Source organism: Lissotriton vulgaris, chromosome 5 (assembly GCF_964263255.1).
Source record: "Lissotriton vulgaris chromosome 5, aLisVul1.2, whole genome shotgun sequence".
Taxonomy (NCBI): Eukaryota; Metazoa; Chordata; class Amphibia; order Caudata; family Salamandridae; genus Lissotriton; species Lissotriton vulgaris.
In genome coordinates this window covers 416,914,325-416,937,273 of record NC_141693.1, presented here as the reverse complement: position 1 = coordinate 416,937,273, position 22,949 = coordinate 416,914,325, and positions in this window count along the sequence as shown.

The window sequence follows — 22,949 nt, the reverse complement described above, 5'->3', positions numbered from 1 at the left end:
GTTACGAGAAGTCGGGGACCTGGTGAGTTTGCATGGCAGCCTGAGACCCCAGAACCGAGTGGCTATCTGACAGACCACTGGGTATTCAGTTGTACTGTCACTCCGCATACGGAAAGTGAGATTTGTAGAGCCAACGGGTTACACTAATCTTTCAGGTTATGGTCAGACAGCAGCTGAGGTATCATTCTAATATCTGCTTTAAACATATACTTAGAAATACAGTACTTTTGCCTTAAATACGAATGGGCCAGTTTATGAAAATATGCAAAGTATTCTATAAAAGGAACATTTTTCATTTCGTAAAAGTAAACTAAATTTCCACACACAAATAAGTATACATTTCATGAACAAGAATATTTTCCCTATAATGCCACCTTTTCATTTTTAGTAACTAAATGTTTGGTGCCAGAACATCAATTTATCTAATTTGTCAAGTACTTTCAAGTAGTACTGCCAAACAAGGCTATAGTCTAACTATTTTGTGATGTGGTACTATTCCATGTAAGAATCACCAGCATTATGCCAGGGTCAGTATTAGTCTACTGGTGAGCACCATCAAGCCATGGATGCCCACAAGAGTCCCTAATAATGACAAAGACCGCTATCTACCAAAGGTGAGCAGTGGGCAGTGTCATGCCATGAATGTCCACCAAATTCAAAGCATTACTTCCAGTAGGTCAGTGGTAATTTGCACCGATTGAGGGTAGCTGGGCAGGTGGAGGGGGGAAATGAAGAAAAGAAAATGTACCTCCTCGCCTCATTTCACATCGTCCCTCGTCATCGCCCCTCTGGTCCAGCCAGAGGAGGAAGCAGATAGGCTCCCCTGACTAATCACAATGCTGAAATGCACCGTTGTGATTGGCCTGAGCACTGTGGTTCAGCGCTCAGATGGGGAATGGGGGCTTTGGCATGTTCTCCATGCAGGCTGTAATGCAGCCTGCATGGAAAACATGCAAAGTGCGCATGAGTGTTCGGCCGACCCGAGAGGGCCAGCCAAAAAGTCATGCACACTTTACAGACTGCCACCACTCCTTCCCTGCTCTAAGAGCAGAGCAGACCCGCCCTGCAAAGATGCAGGAACAAATAAAATGATGCTAACGTCCAGTTATTATCATTTTTCCCCTTCATTTCCACTGCTAAAAGCAGTGGTGCAGCGCTCCTCCGCCTCAGGGGAGAAGCCGCCACTGCAGTTCGCTAAGACCAGCATTATGACAGGGGTGGAAAACAATTAAGCCAAGGATGTCCCAACATACCATGAATTTCGACCAATGTGTGAGTACCAGCATTATGCCCCGAATGGGCGCTGTCATTCAAGAAAAGCCCATCCTATATTCACAAATATCAACAATATTCATGGGCAAGCATTTTGCCAGGGGTAGTCGCTATCATGCCATGGATGCCCCCAATACGCCAATAATTACCATCAATATGCTAAGGGTAAGTATGCCAGCGATTGGCACTTTAATGCCATGGATGCCTCTAGTATGCCAAGAAGTGCCAGCAATGTGCAAGGTCTAAAACGCTCATACTTCTGTGTGTGCCCACACATACACAGTATTTACCTTGAACTAACGTGGTGCTGCATTAATCCTGTTCCACCTGCTTAATATATTTTTCCCAGGCTTGTAGCTCCACAGTGTCATTGTACTCAGTTGGGGGTCCTCTGCAAACCCTCTCATGTGGACCATGGCTGGCTAACTCAGGAGTCAACAGTGACACTGTCACTGTCTATGGCCCCAAACTGTGTAAATCAACCAGACAGCACTTGCCCATGCTTACTGATACCATCACAGAAAAATGCAAAAGCCTCCAGTAGTATGAGGAAGTATGACAAGATGGCACACAGCTAGAACCAGGCGTGTTCACACTCATACTACAATGCTTCTGAATTGGAGTGGGCTACTTTCTCTCAAGTGGGACACCATCAACCAGAGGGGCAGATGCAGAGGCAGCACATTGCTGATGTTACAAGGACCTGGCACAGCCAACTGGGCCAGATCTGATGTGGTCCCTTCCTGGTCCATAATGTCTGGTGTGATTTTCACTGTGCCCAGCCCACGCTCTTCCATAATCAGTGTTGCTGGAAACTGAAAGTGAATGCTGACAGGCCAACCCAATGTGGCAATGACCACTACTTGTTAGCTGGGCTGGCAACATCACAGACCTTCACCATCTGTCACTATCCTCACTTAATGCCATTAGTCAGCCATCCTCTGAGGACAGGAGCAGACAGGTCCTGACCCTCTCCTGAGCTGAGTGAAAGCTGCAGCAGCTTTGCCAGACTGAGGTCACTGGGGCCATGCTCAGGCTGAGACCGTGGGTGGCAAGGAGATGTTGGTGATGGCTGGTATTCCTGGATAGTGCAAAGCTGCGGCCCAGGCACTGGGTGAATCGACTCATGCATGCACTGCACTGCGATGCAGGGCCCCATCTCTATTCCCAAGAGCAGAACCACCCCTCAATTACAATTAACCAAAGGGAGACTCCGACGGGAGAGGCTGGGGCACAGTGATGGTCAAGGGGCTAGTCTTGAAGTTGCAACATATTTATTTTTAAACATTTATAAAGTGCACAGCTGCCCAACAGGGTTTCCCGGTGCTAAACAGGACATGCGAGGTTGAAGATAGTTGAAGGAACTCAACTTGATTATAAATAAAGGTCTTTAACTTTTTAAGGAAGGCTGAAAGTGACTGAAAGATCCTAAGTTTCAAAGAAAGGGAATTCCACAGTTTAGGTCCAAGGTAGAAGAACGAGCAGACTCTCATGCAGGTCAGCCCCACTCTGGGAACAGAGAAAAGGGAAAGGCTGGCCGATCTCAATTGGTGGGAGGGCAGGTAAGGTTTATCAAGGTTTTATATGTACGAGGCTGCCAAACCATACATAGCTCAAAACATGTGACATAGAGCCTTGAACTCGTTGCGTTTGTTTACATTGAGTCAATGAAGTTGATGGAGCAGAGGGGAGACAGAGGCGTGTTGAGTCAACAGAGGACTTATCTGCCTCCAAGTACAATATATTGCCAAAGTCAAGTCTGGAGATAACCAGTACCTGCAATACGGGTCTTTGGGTAGCAGGTGGAATTAACCAAAGGATTTATTTTAGCCACTTGAGAACCACAAAGCAAGTTGCGGTGACTCCAGACACTTGGGCTCTAAGAGAGAGATTATTATCAATGATAAAACCCAAGTTCTTAACCTTCGGGACCGGAGCAGGTAAAGGTCCCAGAGAGGCAGGCCAATGGCTAGCTCCCATGAGTTCAGAATTGTTTCCCATAATAAGGAGCACAGTTTTAGAGCTGTTCGGCTTTAAAACATTACTGGACATTCTCAAAGAAATGTTATGCAGTCCAAGCAGGAGCAGTTAAGGGTATTGATGCTGAGCAGAAGAAGGAGAGAAAATGATCTGAGTATCATCTGCATAAGAGAAAATGGTTAACCCAGACTTTTCTGTTATGTCCGCTAAAGGTCGAACATAAAGATTAAAAAGCAGAGGACTCCTGATGTTAAAGCTACTGAAGTTGATTTAGTGGTTTGTGAGAAGCCTTGGAAGGAGCGATCCTTTAAGAAAGAGATCAGCCACTGCAAGGCCACTCCTATAATGCCAGAGGCTTGAAGGATGGAGTGTGAGACTGTGCCGAAGGTCACGCTCAAATCCAGTAAGATGAGCCCTGCCGTACCACCACAGTCAAGCTGCTGACTAAGATATTCCGTAACACCAAGCAGAGCCGATTCAGTACTATGCCCAGGACGAAAACCCAACTGTGACGGATGGAATAACTTGTGTCAGTGCCACATTTGAGGAGAGTAAGGAATTGATGTGTCTTTCCAAGACTTTGGAAAAGGTTGAAAGAAGAAATATAGGGCTGTAATTTGACCAACAGAGGGGATCAAGGCCGGTCTTTTTTAGCATGCAAGCCAATGATAAAACATGCAACTTAATGATGAAACATGCAAGCTAATGATGAAACATGCATGACTTAGTCTGTTGGTCTAGCCAGAGGCAGAAGAAAAGCCAAGAACATTTTGTATGATGATTGGAACCACTGTCCATGGGAGGAATTCAACTGCCTAGGTCTGTTCAAATGGGTGTTGGTGCAGCACATCAGTGAAGACTGGGTTCAATTAACTCTTTGAAGGTTAATAGAATGTAACAATTGGCAGTTGCGGTTAAACAGCGTGACTAGGATTCTACTATTGCTATACTGGATGGTGAGCACTTTGTGCTGAAGAGGAAGGACACCATACATGTGAGGATTTTGGTCCAACTGGTTTGGGATTAGCCCTTTGCCTAAGACTCTATTTGTAAATAATGTGGTGTGAAGTGTATTTAGGAGGTGGATCTCTCCTACCTCGTAGTTGAGAAGACCTCTGTTTTGGTAATACGGTTAGGGTACGTTATACCATCTGGTCATACGTTCTATGTGCTCCCCCATCCAGGTATTCAAATTTCATTCATTCTGAATAGAACATATCTTTTTGGAAAAATAAATGAAACTTTGATGCCCCATTGCTCCCTAATATGTTTGCGTAATGCTGGACTCTGAGCCAGGTAGACTGAAAGAAAGAGGTACTTTGTTGTATAGTTAAGAACCTCAACAGGGCTACCTAAAGGACAAACCATGTAGACTATCAGGGTTGACTTCATAAGGATCAGAACACTCTCTGAGGATCAATCTCCTCTTAGCGAAGGTCACTCTAAAGCAACAGATGAGAACTAGTCTGAAAATGTTCCAGCCACCCATGTTTACCCTTCCTGAATGGCTGATAGCATATCCTTTGACATGCCTGCATTGGGGGGGGGGGGGGGGGGGGGGCACATGAACTCATCCCTGTAAGCTTAACTTGGTTTGTAATGTACATATACCTTCCTGTATTGACCTGACCTGATTACCATTGGTAATGGATATCTTGGGTTCTTCGATAACATGGGGAACTGGTGGAACCCAATAATGTGAAGGTTGAAGGCACTTGCAGAGAACAGAAACAAAAGATACAAAGGTTGGCAAAGCATATAGGTCTGGCCTTTGCAAGCTGGTGTTAAGGGTAATTAGATGTCTTTTTATTGTAAATACATGGCACTTAAATAAACAAATAAAAAAATGGCACAGTCATCTGCTTGAAAGAAAAATCCCACATTAGAAATGACCATAGCACATACGTTTAATAGAATAGTATGTTTTTTAAAGCTTTTTGGGACCTTTTTGTTTATTAGCTCTGAACTGGGAAAGCCACATCCTGTCTCACCAAAATGTGGCAGGGAGAGGGGATGGAGCTGGTAGAGTCCTGAAAGGGAGCGAAGGCTAAACTACAAAGGGAAGGAAAAGACAATGAAGTCGCTGGAACCTGTCCACAGTGACATTCCAAGGGAAAGGAAAGGGACCTTTCAGTGCTTACTCACAAGTGAACAAAAAAAAGATATTCCTCCCCTGCATAACAGCCACCTGCGTACAGCTGCAGTAACTATTTCTTGGGGAAGGTTCAGGAAACTTCCAGACCTGCCAGAAGGTCATACAAAGGGACATGAAGACCCTGACTTAAGGGGCCACTATTTTATGAAGCTAACCATATAAGAATCTCCAAAATGCCATCCTGTGCCTTCTTGTGCCCATGTAATGAATTTCTGAAAACTCTAGGTGCACAGTCACTAACAGTTCCCCATTCTCCATCTCTTGTATCTCTACCTTCTGTCCCTCAACTCCTGAATCGGATGTTGTCTCATCTCAGCCATAATATGAATGGCACAGTATAGTTTGTATTGTGTTAGGACATTTATATAGAGTTGAACCTGCACTAGTTGAATAGATTAGAGACCTTTGATTGCAATCAGTACTGATAAATCTTTGTAATTCCATACAAAACATGGCTCAAGATTAGTTTACCTAGACCCTCTGGCAAAAGTGCAGGATTGATACAGCTTACTACTAGAGACAAGAGTTCTGGAGAACTGCAATCCACAGACCACTAAAGCATTAGGTGAGTATGGTACATTCTGGACAATAATCAATTGAGGCTCGCAGGATTGTTTGTTGTTAGTTCCATATTTTTTCATCATAATAGACACACTCAAGGTTACAAGCTAAAAATATATATTTTATGATTTTATTAAAATCAACGTCTATTCTAGTGCAAATAATAAACATAACACTGGCAGAAAAAGTGATCAATATAAAAATATTAAAAATAATTGCAACAATGGAAGAGTTTACTAGACATTCCCTGCCTTTATCATTCTGCAAATCGGGAAACATCCTTTTCCACGCAACCATTACAACGCCTAATGGTTACATCGTGGTTTTAACAACGCAAGTCATTACGTCGACTTGCACTGGAGGGAACCCTAGACTAAGGAATAGTGTGAATTACTATTCCAACACCTTCCCTACTGTACGTAGACTGGAGTTGGAATAGTAATCCACACTATTCCTAAATCCAGCGCCCTCCAACGCAAGTCGTTGTGTTGGTATGCGTGGTATGATCATACATTCTGCAAATCTTTCATGACTGAAACTCTTTTCTCTATATGAACTAATTGATTTGTTATTGAGTCTATTTTATTATTAACCCAATCGAAACACTTTTATGCTGGTCACCCCATTGTCCTGTGATATTTTAACTTCAGGTTTCTCTTGCAGAATTTTATTGAGGTCTTTCAGTACGTCTGTTTCTTATGACTCTGATTATCAGCCATTTTTTAAAATCTGTTCTGAAGTTGTGAACGTTATTTTTGGCTTCAATTGCATTCATACTCTCTGGTGTTTTATTTGGGTAATTTAATGGTATTGATATCTTATTCCTCTGCTTTGTTACCCTTTTTTTATCCTTCAGAACGGTCGCTCCCATTATGCTCTTTGAAAACTAGTGAATACGTGTTTCTCTGCTGAGAATTATTAGTGTTTTCCTCATTAATGTGATTCAGATTACATGGGTATAGTACAGATTTGTTCTATATAAAAAAATAATGAAAGAAGACTTAAAGATTTCTTCTATATTCATTCCGTCACCAGCCTCCTGTAAATGTTCCCTTGTATTTACCCTGCATGGCTCATATCTTTATTCAATTGTATTTTTTCCAAGTTTGGGTGGCAGTTTTTCCTTTTCCTGCTTTTCTGTGTGCTGTCTTTCTGTTTGATTGTTGTTACATTGACAGATGGAAACACTTATTCTTATATCTGGTATTGTCTGCGCACTGTTCAATATCTACTCACTTTTTGCCTCCTGGAATGCTATCTGTGAAATCCCGGCAGAAGAGGGGGATTTGAATGCAGAGAATTCCAGAACATAATCCGATCGTAAAATATCACTCATTGAAAATGGAGTATTAATTGCTTCACACGTTGTACTAACTTTGTCATTTAGAGCCTCCAAAACAACTTTTCAAATGTTATCAGGGTTTAGTTTAACAGTTCAAGTCAAGTCAAGTCAAGTCATTAACAGTTCCTTTTCGTTCTATCTGATTTGACCCGTCTGTGCCTTGACCAAACCCAATACAGGAACCCTGGTTTGATCGTCCTCCGCATGACCCAGGATGCACTCCCGCGCCTGCATCCCACACCATGTTAGGAGCCTTCACCTGCACCCACTACCAGTTCACCTGCAGGAACTTACCCACACAACCCACGCAAGCACCAGCAATACCCCCACCCAACAGCACACACCTCAGTCAAGCCACACCCTAACACTCTCTTATGTGAATGCTGCCCAACACATGATCTTTACTCCACCAAAATCTGGGATCTGCTGAGCAGCGATGTACCAGACCTCCTCTTCCTCCCAGAAACCTTATTCAACATTGCACAGTTTCCAACATTGCCAATGCAATCCCAGAAGACTACAACATCACACAACAAGACTGCCTTCACAAGCCAGGATGCGGACTCGCAGTTATCTACAAAGACTCCATCAAGTGCTCAATGCCCTCAGAAAGCACCACCACATTCATGAAATACCTGCACTTCAAACTGCAAATCTCCAAAAACTTCACTCTGAATCGAATTCTTGTATACCAACCACCTGGCCCACGAACTTCCTTCACCAACCACATCATAGACTTCATTGACTCCTCACCATAGACTCAGAGCCTTCATACTCCTCTGCGATGTCATATTCCACATGGAAGGAAGTACAGATCCCTGCTCCACAGCACTCCCTGAAAGCCTCAACAACATTGGACTAACCCAGTTAATCCCAGAAGCAACGCACATCACTGGACAGATACTAGACCCCTTCTTCTCCACCAACCACAGCACCAAGTACACCTCTACATCACCACTCACTTGATCTGTCCATTCCATCATCTACTTTCAAATCAACAAAATGCCCATCAGTGCCAGCTTACCCAGCCACAGCTGGGGCAAAATTGAAGAACCCAAATGGCTAATCATCACTTGCACTGATCAATTGAACCCCGTGGACACCCTCAACAAAGACACCACAAATCAGCACCTGGATCTAGAACTGTGCAGACTTCTTCACATCCGTCAAACTTAACAAGCAAAGAAGAACCAACAAGCTAGCCAGCTGGTATGCAGAGGTCTACCGAGACTGCAAACAGCACTGCAAACAGTGAGAAAGAAAATAGACGGACAGCCACAAAACCAAAGACAGAACCACCTACAAAGCTGCACTCAGAGACCACCTCCAGCAACTGGGAGACACCTAAAAAAGAGCGCTAGCTGAATGCATCGAAAGGAGCGCCAACAGTGCAAGGAGATCTCCTCTATCATCAAGGACTTCACCACACCACAACCCCAGCCTCAGTAAACAGTGTCACCCTCTCCCAAAAAGTATGCTAACACCCCCTATTCAGGTCTCCCACAATATTTGCTAAGAAAACTGCAAATGGTTCAAAATAGCCCTGCTCGCTTGGTGCTTAATTTAACATACTGAGCACTTGAGGAATCTAAATTGGCTTCCTGTAAATAAGCAGATCTTATTTAAGACCCTTCTCCCAATGCACAGAGCATTGAATCACTTCGGATAAGCTTATCTGTCATCCAGGATATGCCACTACTCAACTAAAGAGCCATGCGCTCATCTAGTCGCCACTTAGCCGGGGGTATATCCTTCTTACTCCTAGGACCTCAGACCTGGAAAAGGCTCCCAGCAGAATTGCGATAAATTGAAGGGAAAGAGTCTTTTCAGAAAGAAACTTAAGATGTGGCTTTTTGCTCTTTAACCTCCCTTTTTCCTCTCTTTTTCCTTTTCTCTGTATAGCATCAGGAAACTCCCTCTGAGTAGCTATATGCTCAACAAATCCAGCCATTCATTCAGAACTCTGTAACTACCTGTCAAATTTCTTCCGCGTCAAAGTTCCAAGCATCTACAGCAACTTTGCACTTCAATTAAGCCTTAGTGATCTCATTGCCAGCCTACCCATCACTAACCAAGATGAACACTTAATCGAATGGTAAACTCTCACCAGAGATGACACAGCCACGATCTTGAAGTTCATCTACTCAGGGGCACCTGCAGATTCCTTGCCCCACAACATCTACAACCTGGGAGCAGCACCAGTCCAAACCACCCTCATCCACATCATCAGCACCTCCATCACATCCACCACATTTCCTGAAGACTGGAAGCATGCTGCGATCAATGCCCTCTTTAAGAAGCCATCACCTGACCCAAGCCAACTGAGAAAATTCTGCCCGATCTCCCTGCTCCCCTACTTAGCCAGGGTGGCGGTCACATCCTCTATCTTTAACATTGCGGCGGGTGCAGCTTCAAGCTGCACAAGCCACAATGTTAAAAATGCATGCATCGCATTTGCATGCAAAAAGCAGCAGGCACTGCGCAGTGCCTGCCGCTTTGTGCACACAAATACAGGGGGTACCATAGGTACCACCCATGTGCACCCCCCACCCCCCCTTCACCCAGGGGGCCCGCAACGGGCCCCCAAAGTGAAAGTCCGTATGCTTTTCACGGCGGAAAAGCCGCCGTGGAAAAGCATGTATTCACCACCATCCTAATAGGGCTGGCGGTGTCTGATAGAGACCGCCAGCCATGTTAGAGCTTTTCCGCCGCGGTCGGAAGGCGACCGCGGCGGAAAAGCTGCAGACGGAATTCAAGACCCACCAGCCATCCTAATTTGGCGGTGGGTCTTTGGAGGCTCCGCAGCGGTTTTTCCTCATCCTCCGGGCCGGCGGTGGCTTCTGCCGGCCCGGAGGATGAGGAAAAACCGCTATCATAATCGGCCCCTAAGTTTGGATTATAAACCTATCACTACAATTTACAATATAATAAACTTTATTCGGTTCACGACAAATGAAACCATAAAAGTTACAATATACAATTCAAGTACATAACAATTTAAAAATACATCAAACATAATACATTGTATTAAAATACATCCCCGGGTATACAGTGCAAACAATTTGTATGGGTGTACAAAAGTAGGGGTATGCAAGGGAAGCACATAACAAATCCCATATTAAAAAAAAACACAATTTTATAATACGGTACAGCTTCAAATTCCTTTAAATGTCCAGGTTTTTCCTAAATTTCATTGAGCATCTCAAAAAGCCTGCCACAAAATGAATACATTCAGGTCCTTATAGTAATAAGTAGTAAAGTGCGGGGCAAACCTGTCTAAAATTTAACTTTTTTAAAAGGGGTTTTAAATAAAAGTTCCTTGGTGTTTTATAATATTTACAAAAAAACACAAAGTGCAGTAGGTCCTGTGGAGACAAATTGTTGCAGCCACAGGGAGCTAGCACTTTGCCCTTGTAACACCCTCTCGGAACAGCTAATAAAAGATGGAAATAATCCATTCTAAACCTGATTAGCAAGAAACGCTCATATGAGGGTACCGGCCATTGAAGATATGGTTCCAACTCAAAAGAAGACCTGAGTAATATGTGTTTACGTATGCTCTTTTTTAACATTTCTCTCTCCTCTCTTTCCATTTTTTTGCGTATCGTGAAAGAGCTCTTTACAAGTATCACATCTTCCTTGGTGATGCAATCAGGTGTTAAAAATAGTTCTGGGCGCCCTAGCTCTCTAAAACTGTCCTGTAAGTATTTAATCCATGGAATAAATATCATATGGTAAAAGCCCAAAATCTCTTTTAAAATTTTTTGTGTAAGGGCAAGATGTTCATTTAGCCAACATTTGAGCAAGAAGATTAGGGGGCGTATGGCCAAGGTATCACTAATGTAAGGGGTGCCCGTTTCTTCGTGGACCATAAAATTTGCCGTCCCTTGTGGGACGCACAACAGCCGCTTTAAGAAATTGTTACCTGCAACCCCTCAAGGCCGGAATACCCCCATATGTCACTCCCGTAGCTGGCTATAGAGACGCTTTTGGATTGATAGATTTTTAACATCGCGGCCAACGGGCGATAGCCCATTTTAGCCGTAAAGCTAAATATTGCTGCGTTGGACCTAACAACCTCTCCCTTTTTCTTGTTAAGCAGAACGGCCCAGTTTAATTTATCATCCAATAGGATGCCCAGATAGGAGAAGGTTGTAGATATAGGAACTCTAGCACCATTTACCTTAAAAGGATACTGCTTTTTTGGGCGCTGCCCTACCTGCATTATGTATGATTTGGAGTAATTTATGGCCTATTCTCTTACATCAATAAAGCCCCAAAATACATCTAGTAGAGTCTTTAATTCTTTAGGGGTATGTGCCAGGAGAACGGCGTCGTCCGCATATAGCAGGACAGGCAGTCCCCGGCGTCCCACAATAATCCGCCCCGGTCTCCAGCAATGTTTTTTCCGGATCATTAATGTATAGGTTAAAAAGGAATGGTGCAAGTATGCACCCCTGACGTACCCGCCATTCTGTTTTAAAAGTTCCTGGTCACCTTAAGGTCGGAAGCGTATCTAATATTTGCCTGTGTATCTCTCTGTAGATCCATCAGGAAGTCCACTAAGTTGGACTCCACCCCCATGTCCCTCATGGATTGCCACAGCTTCTCCCGTTTGACACAGTCAAAAGCAGATGACAAATCCATGAAGGCCAAATAAATTGTCCCTGGGCGTGTAATGGTGTACTTCCCGAGGATCAGGTAGAGATTAAGGCATTGTGCCATAGTCAAATGGCCCGGGCAAAACTCAAATGGATATCTGATACGATCTTATGGTCTTCAGACCAGACAGTTAATCTTTTCAGGGTGGCGCCACCTATAACCTTCACAATGGAGTCAATTAGGGAGATTGGTCTATAGTTTATGGTACAATCACGGTCTCCCTTCTTAAATACTGGCACTATGGTCGAGGTTCCCCAAGATTTTGGGCAGCCTTCTTTAGCCGCTGCGTTAAATACAGCAACCAGGATTGAGGCCCAGAAAGAGGGGTTTGATTTAAAAAGATCAGGCGGGACACCATCAGGGCCCGGCGCCTTCTTGTTTGTGACAGTGTTTATGCTTTCCTCCACCTCCCCCGCAGTAAACACGACTGCGTCTTTACTTGTACTCCTGACTGACGACTGAACCCGGGAGAATTTACTCTTAAAAATACATTCATTTTCACTTATATTGGTACCCATTTCCTCGACTCTTTCTACTGTAAAAAGTGGTCTATTGATGATTTCCCAAAAGCGGTAGCTACTAGAAAGTGTCATGGGATCCAGAAGCTCCCTCCATGTGGCCTCTTTCAGTTCCTTTTTATGACTTGCTAGTGCGTTCTTATATTTAAGGCGAAGAGTTCGGATCTTTTCTCTCTCCCTTGGTATTTCTTTCAAAGCCACCGTAAGATCTCTTGCAGCTTTGGCGCATGGTGGACTAAACCATTTGGGATCACTGTGCACCCTGTTTTTCCCTGGGGCTGAAGCAGGATCCCCACGTTAAATACAATTACATTAAAAGCTTTAAGGATACCCTGGGCAGATGATGCTACGTCCAAGCAGCTCGAAAATTCCAACGCACAAACCTCTTTAAGAGCATCATGACAAAGGGATGCAATTACTTGAGTCCATTTCAACCGGCGCTTACCATCGGTTCATTTTAACCGGGCATGGTTTAATACGGGGTCCTTTTTAGTCAATAGGCCACCTCCTAGGCTCACGCACACAGGATTGTGATCACTATGTGCGCTTGCTACAATAAAAAAAACCTTAAAAGAGACACAATAGGCCTGGTAAGCAATATATGGTCTATAAAGGAACCCTCCCCGCGGCCTTTAAATGTTGGTTCTCCTTGTCTACTATTTGGTTGAGCATAACTCATGGCAGGGTACAGATTATATTTATTAAGCATGTCATTAAGAGCATTGCCCTGAACGGAATGTTCAAAATGGAAGCCCTACATTAGTGCGAACCCCATAGACCCCCATGTCTGTCTTTTTGGGATCTCCACACGGATGTATGTTAAAATCACCTGTAAACATTAATTTATTTTTGTATGGCCCACAGCACTGCTCTACAAAGTTAATCAGCTCACCTATCTTGCAACCTGCCGCCTTCTGTACAGCATTATAAAAATGTATCACACACAGACTAGTATTGCGGCCCCTTAAAACTATTGCTTGTATGTCTCGATGGGATGATAAAATACCCCTGGTGTTACATCTCAGGGCCAGGGAAGTAAAGAGTGCCAAACCACCCCTAGCTCTACCAATAGTGGCACAGGTTGCGGGCACAAAAAATGCTTTATACCAATCCAACAAAAGGTTACAGTCAACCAGCCACGTCTCCTGGAGACAGATTATCCCAAAACGACTGATGAACTGAACCCATAGGGGGTCCGCAATCTTTCCTGCCAGGCCTGCAACATTCCAAGATACTACGTTATAATCCTGGCCATTATCACAATTAACCCGATGTATAGTGATTTGCTCCCCAGGACAATCAGTGATTGTTACCCTTTGGGGTTATCTAGCCTTAGGCCTTTACTCATGTCCATATTTAGTGGTTCATGGTGGGACACCAGTACATCTAGATCCAGGACAGGGCTTGTAACTGTAGCATAGTTCTCAGAAGGTACGCCATCACTCTCTATGTGGGTAGATTTTACCTTGTTAGCCCATAGTCAGTCGCAATCGTTAAGCCCTGATAGGACTGCGTATCTGTTGAGGCCCACCGGCAAATGTGTGTAATTGCGTTCCCCCCATGTGTTATCTTCTGCCATTCTAAATTGGGTTTGGCCATACCTGGGAAGGTCTCTCCGTTTGTACGTGCGTTCCCTATGCACCTGGAACCAGTTGTGATGTGCTTCACCCGCCTTGTAGAAGAAGCCAAGGGGCAGGATCTCTATGCCTTGTCCCCTAGGCGCCACACCCCGGTCCACCTCCCTAAGTATACTTTCTGCCGATAGGGGATTATTAAAATTGACCACTATGCAGTCTCCCCCTCGTGATTTCCTCGAGCTTCCAAGCCAGGATACTTGACGTGCCATAATAGCATAGTGCGGTGCCCATCTGTTGTGTTACAGGCCAACCAATGTGTAACCTTATTTTTAAGTTGACCATATTCTTCTTTAGCTCCAGCTGGAAGAGTGGGTACATTACACATAACAATCACTAGAGGAGCTGATTGGGGTGGTAGGTCAATGATTGGTAAAATCTCTGAGTTTCTCATCCTCATTGCTGGGATTATGTTATAATCTACCCGCTTAGAGACTAAAGAATTTGTCTTCTCCAATACCCCCATGTTATCTTCTATTCCAACTTTACTATTGGGGTTTGGCTTATCTAGCTCTATCCTATCCTTATAGCTGATTGGTTTTTTGGGACACTATAGGTGTTTCATCTAGTAGGGATGGCACTGTATGTAATGAGCTATTACTGGTCCCAGTGGATATTTTATGTTGTGATCTGGGGTTATTTTTCTGCATACAATCTACCAGGTTGACCAATGTTTTTGAATTATTTGTCATGGCATATTCAAGCTTCCCCAGGCTCTCGTTGATTATTTTCATTCTTTCTATTAGTGGTAACATTAAGGATTTTAAAATTTGTTCCACTTGATTCACGAGGCCTTCTGGGGCGTGTGTAGGTAGGAGAGACCCTTTAAGTGTCTGAGCTTTAGAAATAGAAGGGGTTTATTGGTCCTGCTCGAGGGTATAGTGATTAGAGTGGGTATTGCTGGGTTCATGTGAGTCCCATCTTTACAAGTTATTTTAGTCACTTTTGGGCGACTGCCCTTTTGACGACCCCCACCTCGCTTTCTTTTCCCCGTTTGTGGAGGGCGTAATACAGGTTTAGGAGGCATGGGATCGGCTAAGGCATTAATATTATTTGATACTACAAGTCCACTTTCTTCAGGGTGCCAGTTATACTCTAGGCTATCTACCTGGGTACCAAGTTGTTCAGGAGTTTTTGCTGATTTTATAGAACCCAGGGACGACTGCTTCGAGCATAAAGGTTCCAAGGATAGGCGCTTTTCAGTAAGTGTAATTTATCGCTCCAAAACTATTGCAGCTCTTGTTATGAAGCTATCTAGTATCCCCCTTACACTTCCCCCAATAGAGTATGATGCCACTTGCCTCCCTCTTCCCGGTCGAAGTGCCATGGTCAGTGCCCCAGCTCAAGTACCGCAATAACTATATAGTTTTAAGCACTCAAGTTATCGAGGGTCAATAATATGGAGACAAGTCAAGCAGGCTCAAACATAAAAAGTCTTACTTCCCACAGTCAGCTCTTTTTCAGGGGGTGGCCCAGCCCAGCCTTGTCCAGCCTAAGACGGCCTTAGACAGCCCACCATTTGCCCGAGCTTAGCCCGGCGCACCCCGCGCGCGGTCCCGCGACGTGGGGGATGTCCGTTAATTTATGCGCCTCCTGGCGTGGATGTTGGCGGCTTCCGGCCACAAAGGCACCTGGTCGTAGTAGTCCTCCGCGCTCCCCCCCACCCCGCTGCGGCCGCGCCCTGTTGGTGTGGAGCTCCGGCGGCAGGGGGAGACCATGTGCGGTGATGCGGGCTCAGCGGGAAAGAGAACGGGCTTCAGGCAATGCCCCCAGCAGTGTCCCGTCCTCGGCAGGAACAGCAGCACACAAACAAGGTAGGACCCCTGCTCCACCGGGGATGTCCGTTAATTTATGCGCCTCCTGGCACGGATGTTTGCGGCTTCCGGCCACAATGGCACCTGGTCGTAGTAGTCCCCCGCGGTCCCCCCCCCCCCGCTACGGCCACGCTCTGTTGGTGTGGAGCTGCGGCGGCAGGGGGAGACCGTGTGCGGCAATGCGGGCTCGGCGGGAAAGAGAACGGGCTTCAGGCAATGCCCCCAGCAGTGTCCGGTCCTCGGCAGGAACAGCAGCACACAAACAAGGTAGGACCCCCACTAAATTATTGACCAATAGACCCAACAAATACAGTAACAAACTGAAATACCATGCTAAAAATGGTTTTATTGCAAGGAGACAATTAGAAACTAGCACAATTTACTTGATTGAGGGCCTGATGTACGACCTTATTTAGCAGTCGAAAATGGGAAATCGGCCCGTTTGCGACTGCTAATTAGGTCTGTGCAATGTGCAAACCCTATTTTGCGAGTCAGTAACCAATTACCGAACTGAAAAATAGGGATTGCGACTTGCTGTTAGGAATATGCGTGTCAAGGACATCCCTTCCTAATAGCAAGTTCCACTTCTAGGTACGATTGTTTTGTGACCGCTTCCAGTAGGTGGTAAGCACTCGCAAACAGGAAGGGGTCCCCAGGAGACCCCTTCCCCTTTGTGACTTGTAGTGAAAATATTTGTTTAAGAGCAGGCAGTGGTCTCACAGACCACTGCCTACTCTTGATAAATGAAACAGAAACGTTTCATTTTTCTTTTTTAACTGCATCACGTTTTCCCTTCGGGAAAATAGGTTGCATTTTTTTTTTTACTGCTTTACTTGCAAAGCAGTCACAGATATGATGGTCTGCTGACCCCAACTGGCCACCATACCTGTGAGTGCTGGCCACTAACAATGGGGTTGCAAATTTTGACCTTTCTAATGAATATTAATGAGCCAGGTTGTTTGCGACCCCATTGGGAACCGCAAACAACACTGTTTTACATTCCATTTTGTGAGTCGTAAATTACGAGTCGCAAATTGTCCCTGTTTACAACTCGCAAAATGGAATGGTCATACATCTGGCCCTTAGTTTAAGCGTCTGATTTAAATCTTGGAGGATGGGTTACTCCATCACAATGGTGATGGATATCCTGTCCACTGAAATATAAATCCCATAAGATATATTGGGATTTATATTTTGGCATACTGAATATCCGTCACCACTGTGATGGAGTAACCCATCCGCCCTGATCTAAATCAGGCTCTATGTTTCACACAATGAAATACCAGCCTTAATAATTATGCTAGATGCAGAGAAAGCTTTTGACTTTGTGAGCTGTGATAGTTATTTTGTATTCTAAGAAAGTGTGTCTTTCCCTCCTGGCTCACAAGTGCAATCTATAATTTTATAAAGATGCAAACGACAGAATAATGATCAATACTGTATGAAGTGAGGAATTTGAATGAAGGCGTTGTATAAGACAGGGGTGTCCTTATATCCTTTTTGCTTTGTGTATAGAGACACTAGCTGTAGACTATAACCTCCTTTATTAACCCCCATATATTAAATCTCCGCTGTCCAACACCTCTAAAATTGAGTTATATATGGCATGACATTATCATATTTTTAACTCCTGATGATTCCAGTATAAACAACGCCCTGCAGATTTTTACGAAGTTTGAGAAACTCAGAGGATAAATGACCCATCATTCTATAGCTGAGATATTATTGGTAAATACTATAAAGAACCAATTTCCACTCGCATTGTAAAGTGCATACAATGAAAGGCCCAAAGGATATTTACGTTTTTTCCCAACGGATTATCAGATTTATATAATAACCTTTGTGTACTTATGTTGATTAAATTTGAGGCCTTACTGACACTAATATCTAGAATAGGACGAGTAGCATTGAAATAAATGTCTGTACAAGGCCTTGGCGGTGAACTCCGCTCCATCCGGGGAGTTTGTGGAGTTTTCCGCACTCCACGCTCCACGCGAGCTTGCGCTCACCAATGCCAGTTTGGCTTGCGTAGTGAGTAAACTCCACCTGCTAGTGAAATTTCTCAACGCGGGCGGTCAGATTTCTCAACTCAGGTGGTCGCAGATGGCCGCAACAGCTCGCTTTGAGAAACCTTCCGTTCGCGTTGAGAAAGCTGCTGCTCGGGTAAAAATGTATTCAAGCTGCAAGTGAGAAGCAGCGCCCTCTCGTGTTGCACATGGGGCCATTCGTGCTGGTTTTTACAGCGTGGGACAAACACCTGGCTATGAAAATCAACACGAATGGCATGACCAAACCCTCTCCACCGCTTGCAGAACTTCGCCTTTTGGTCTCTTAAACTCTGCCCAGGCCTAGTCTGTACTAGCATTGTTACATTTTTTATTCACAACTGCGGCATATATTCGTTATCATAAATGCTTTAAAGAAATTAAGAGGAAGCTTTTGAGGTTTATTTGGGGAAATAAGGACCCCAGACTTCTGCTGTGAACTCTCTGCCTATCAAATGCTGAAAGTGGCCTGACTCTACAGAATATGAAACTGTATTATCTGGCAGCAATCACCTCTCACAGCTTCACAATTAAAGACACAAAGAGGTGACAAAAACGGTGATGTAAATAACCTACTTGTTTTTATAGTTGCCAATATTTCAGTGGTTGTATTACTTAACAACACATGCATTTACAACATATGCCTATACAACACAATGCCTTTATGACACATAGCTTTTACCATGCATATGCCTTTACCATGCATGCATTTTTAACACAAGGTATGTTCATATGAATATTACCTAATTTCTTTAATTTAGGGGAAACCCCCAAACTCTCCCCCAATTTTTTAATTTACTTTACGATCCGATACCCCTACCCACCATAAAACCCCCCAAAAACACCCTATCACCCAATACCCTTACCCATTCCTAACCCCTAAAAACACCATTACCACACAATACCCCTACCTAACCATCTCTAACCCCTAAAGATGCTTCGATAGATAAATAGATAGATAGATAGATAGATAGATAGATAGATAGATAGATAGATAGATAGATAGATAGATAGATAGACAGAAACACACACATTTACCTTATACATACTGACCTTGCGATGTAAAGGCATACTTGTGTTTAAGGCTAGGGGTTGTGAATGCAATGCACGGTAAAGACATTTCTTGGTAATCAATGCGCTGTAAAGGCATTACGTTGTAATGCTCACATTGTAAAGGCTGTTTCTCATACCAGACGATAACATTCTGCAAACAATTAAATCAGCAAAAAAATGAACTAAAGACATGCATGTGTTTTTTTTAATGAAGAAAAGAACAGTTTTTAAATATTTTTCTGTTCCAATGGCACCTGTAGAAATAAGAGTTGGGGATATTGCATTGGTAACAGGAGAAATAATGCCCACTGATAAATAGGAAAAGAGCTAGCATAGTTAGGCAATTGCCAGTGCATCTGCTCCAGCTTTAGGTGATTTACAGAGGTTGGTGTGAACTGGCTGCATATTGTTTTCCAGTGCCCCAAGAAATCTGCATTTTGGAAAGATTTATCTGCATATATAAAAGCTGAAACACAGATTTTTCTTCTAATCAATTCATCCAATCCTAGAGCTATTCGGAAAATCTGAAATCCTTGACAAGCTGCCCCTTTATATTAGAATTACAAAAAACACAGTTGATGGACAGAATGTAGAACAATGTCATACATTCACCCCAGTACAAGTAGTTCGGACTGGACTGTTCCCATTAGGCACAGGGTCAGAGCTGATTTGCATACAGCCAGTGTCTAACCCAGGGTGGTGTGGAGTGCAAAAAAACAATGGATTTAGGCCCAGATCCTTGTACTGGGGTGAATGTATGACATTGTTCTACATTCTGTACATCCACTGTGTTTTTTGCAATTTTCACCCTGAGTGTGCCGGGTATACTCAGACGTGAGTCCCAGGCTCTCCACACCACTGAAGTCAAGCTATCCAGGCTGATGAAGGCTGATAGCCAGAAACGGTCCTTGGATGCTTGATTCCGGTCTGGGAAAGACATGGCTTGGTAGTTCGGACTGGACTGTTCCCATGAGGCACAGGGTCAGAGCTGATTTGCATATAGCCAGTGTCTAACCCAGGGTGGTGTGGAGTGCAAAAAAACGATGGATTTAGGCCCAGATCCTTGTACTGGGGTGAATGTATGACATTGTTCTACATTCTGTCCATCAACTGTGTTTTTGCAATTTTCACCCTGAGTGTGCTGGGTATACTCAGACGTGAGTCCCAGGCTCTCCACACCACTGGAGTCAAGCTATCCAGGCTGGTGAAGGCTGATAGTCAGAAACCGGTCGTTGGATGCTTGATTCCGGTCTGGGAAAGACATGGCTTGGTAGTTCGGACTGGACTGTTCCCATGAGGCACAGGGTCAGAGCTGATTTGCATATAGCCAGTGTCTAACCCAGGGTGGTGTGGAGTGCAAAAAAACAATGGATTTAGGCCCAGATCCTTGTACTGGGGTGAATGTATGACATTGTTCTACATTCTGTCCATCAACTGTGTTTTTTGCAATTTTCACCCTAAGTGTGCTGGGTATACTCAGACGTGAGTCCCAGGCTCTCCACACCACTGGAGTCATGCTATCCAGGCTGATGAAGGCTGATAGCCAGAAACCGGTCCTTGGATGCTTGATTCCGGTCTGGGAAAGACATGGCTTTGGAGTTCGGACTGGACTGTTCCCATGAGGCACATGGTCAGAGCTGATTTGCATATAGCCAGTGTCTAACCCAGGGTGGTGTGGAGTGCAAAAAAACGATGGATTTAGGCCCAGATCCTTGTACTGGGGTGAATGTATGACATTGTTCTACATTCTGTCCATCAACTGTGTTTTTTGCCTTTATATTAGAAGGCAATTTTTTGTGGATGTCAGTGGCTAGACCCATAATAACTTTCCACTGGAAAACCAATCACTACGCTAATTTTGCATAATGGCTGAATAAATTAAGAAATGTTTATAAACGATAACAAATATATGCAATTGGAATAGGAACAAGCAAGAGCTTTAATGCACAGTGGAATAATTTCATTAATACATTAGAGTGAGATGTTTAATATCTTTAATTGTAAGCTAATATTAGTTATGACTGGAAAAACAGATGATGAAGATGGGCAAACAAATTGAAATAAATGTTTTGGTATTATGAATTTCATAGTCCATGAAATACGCTCCTTTTGGAGGTTATCATTTTCCTGCTTCTATATTTTTGGGTTTTGTTTACTTTTTGTGTGTTTCTTAGCTACTTTTTCACTCTTTTTCTATTGTCTGTTCTTTTCATTTACTTGCTTTTTAAAATTGTATTACCTTTTTTTTCCTGCCCGTCTCACTCTCTCTATCCCAGAACCATGTCCAAGGGTAAGGTGTGCCACAGGAGCCAGATCCGCGACCGCCATCCTTGAAGGCGGTGCCCACAAGGGGTGCAGGCACGGGCCTTTTTTGGGGAGGTGGAGTTGGCTGCACTAGTTTTCTTTGTGCAGCACCACCTTCCCTTAACCCTGGCAGCAGGTGGCAGGCCTGGGTCCGGGTACGGTCTCCGGGAGCGTCAACAGCGGTAGGGGAAGGTGCGCCAGGCAGTGCTTCGCTGCTCTGGGGTCCGGCGCACCCAGAACAAGTTGACACACCGGTGGTCCGATATCCTGGACCGGGAGCAGGACCTGCTGGACCTGCTAGGAGTGGAGGTCCTGGGTATTGATGAGTAACTATTTAATTATTACTACTTTGTGTCTGTTCTTCTGCTCTGTGTTATATATTGCGAATATCTTTTTTTTCCCAACCAGCTAGAATGCTGCTGCTTACATTACAGGTAAATTACGTATAAAAGTCTTGCGTGATTGTTATGACACAGGTGCTCTTCTGCGCTACTAATCTTACTTGTTTGCAACTTTGCGTTTGTGCTCGCTTAGCGTGATTATGTAAGAGTTTATTTTAGAGAAATTAAGTAACGTAATGCTATAGTGACTCTAGTCCTTTGTCCTGTCACTAAGAGATAGGGGCGGATTGATACTTAGGTTTAGTTACTTTGTGTGAGTTTGTAATTTTTTAGTGGTATGCGTGATGCCTCCTCTGTTACGTCACGTGCTGCTAGTACCCCAGTCTTTATTAGAACCTTTTCTAGTTTGTTCAATAAGTGGTAATAGGCTGAGCAGCACTAGCAGAACATCAGCATCAATCAATCAACCAAATATTTGGTGTATACAAAAATTTAGTCATGTGTCCTCCATTTGACCATATGCATTGTTGAGGACTAAAAGAAGTGGAAATGCATACTTTAACATACAATTGAATTGGCACTCTTGGAATAGGTGGGCTAGGTCAGGTGGTACATCTTACTTAGGCTTAGTTAGTATTCTGGAATCAGAATGGAAGAGTGGATTAGTGTTGATAAATAGTAAGTAGTTGATCCGCGAATCCCCCGATACTACTTCTTGACCAGATGAGATTGGTCAATTTAGTTATTGCAATTGTTGTGTACATAAGTTTTGACTGTTCTTTAAAAATATTTTATTTGTTTGACACCATTCATCAATGTTTGTCTCTTTCTTATATCTTTCCTGTTCAGCACCCAGGGGCAGGCAGACAAGGGCGCAGTCGGCGGGAGAACACCAGCAGGAGGACACCAACATGGGTTCCTCTGCTGGCCCTAGTAAGTCTTCTTGTTTTTAATAATAATTCTTATTCCATAACTTTTACTGCACCATATTTTTTCCCAAACTGTTATTTCCGTTTCCTAATGCTATTTTTTACCAACAATTATCCTTTGATCTGTACTTTTTCGAAAATCTTGTTAACCCTGCCTCTGCTATGATGACTCTCTGTACTACTACTATTAGTCTGTCTGTACTGTAGTAGCTAAGCTTGCCCAGTTGGCCACTCTTTATTTAAAAGGTTTTAAATAAAACTCAGATTCACCAGTAGCTCTAGCCATTGAGTCCAGTCCTTTAGGTTGTCCTCTTGTACTACTTCTAGTCTTATTGATCT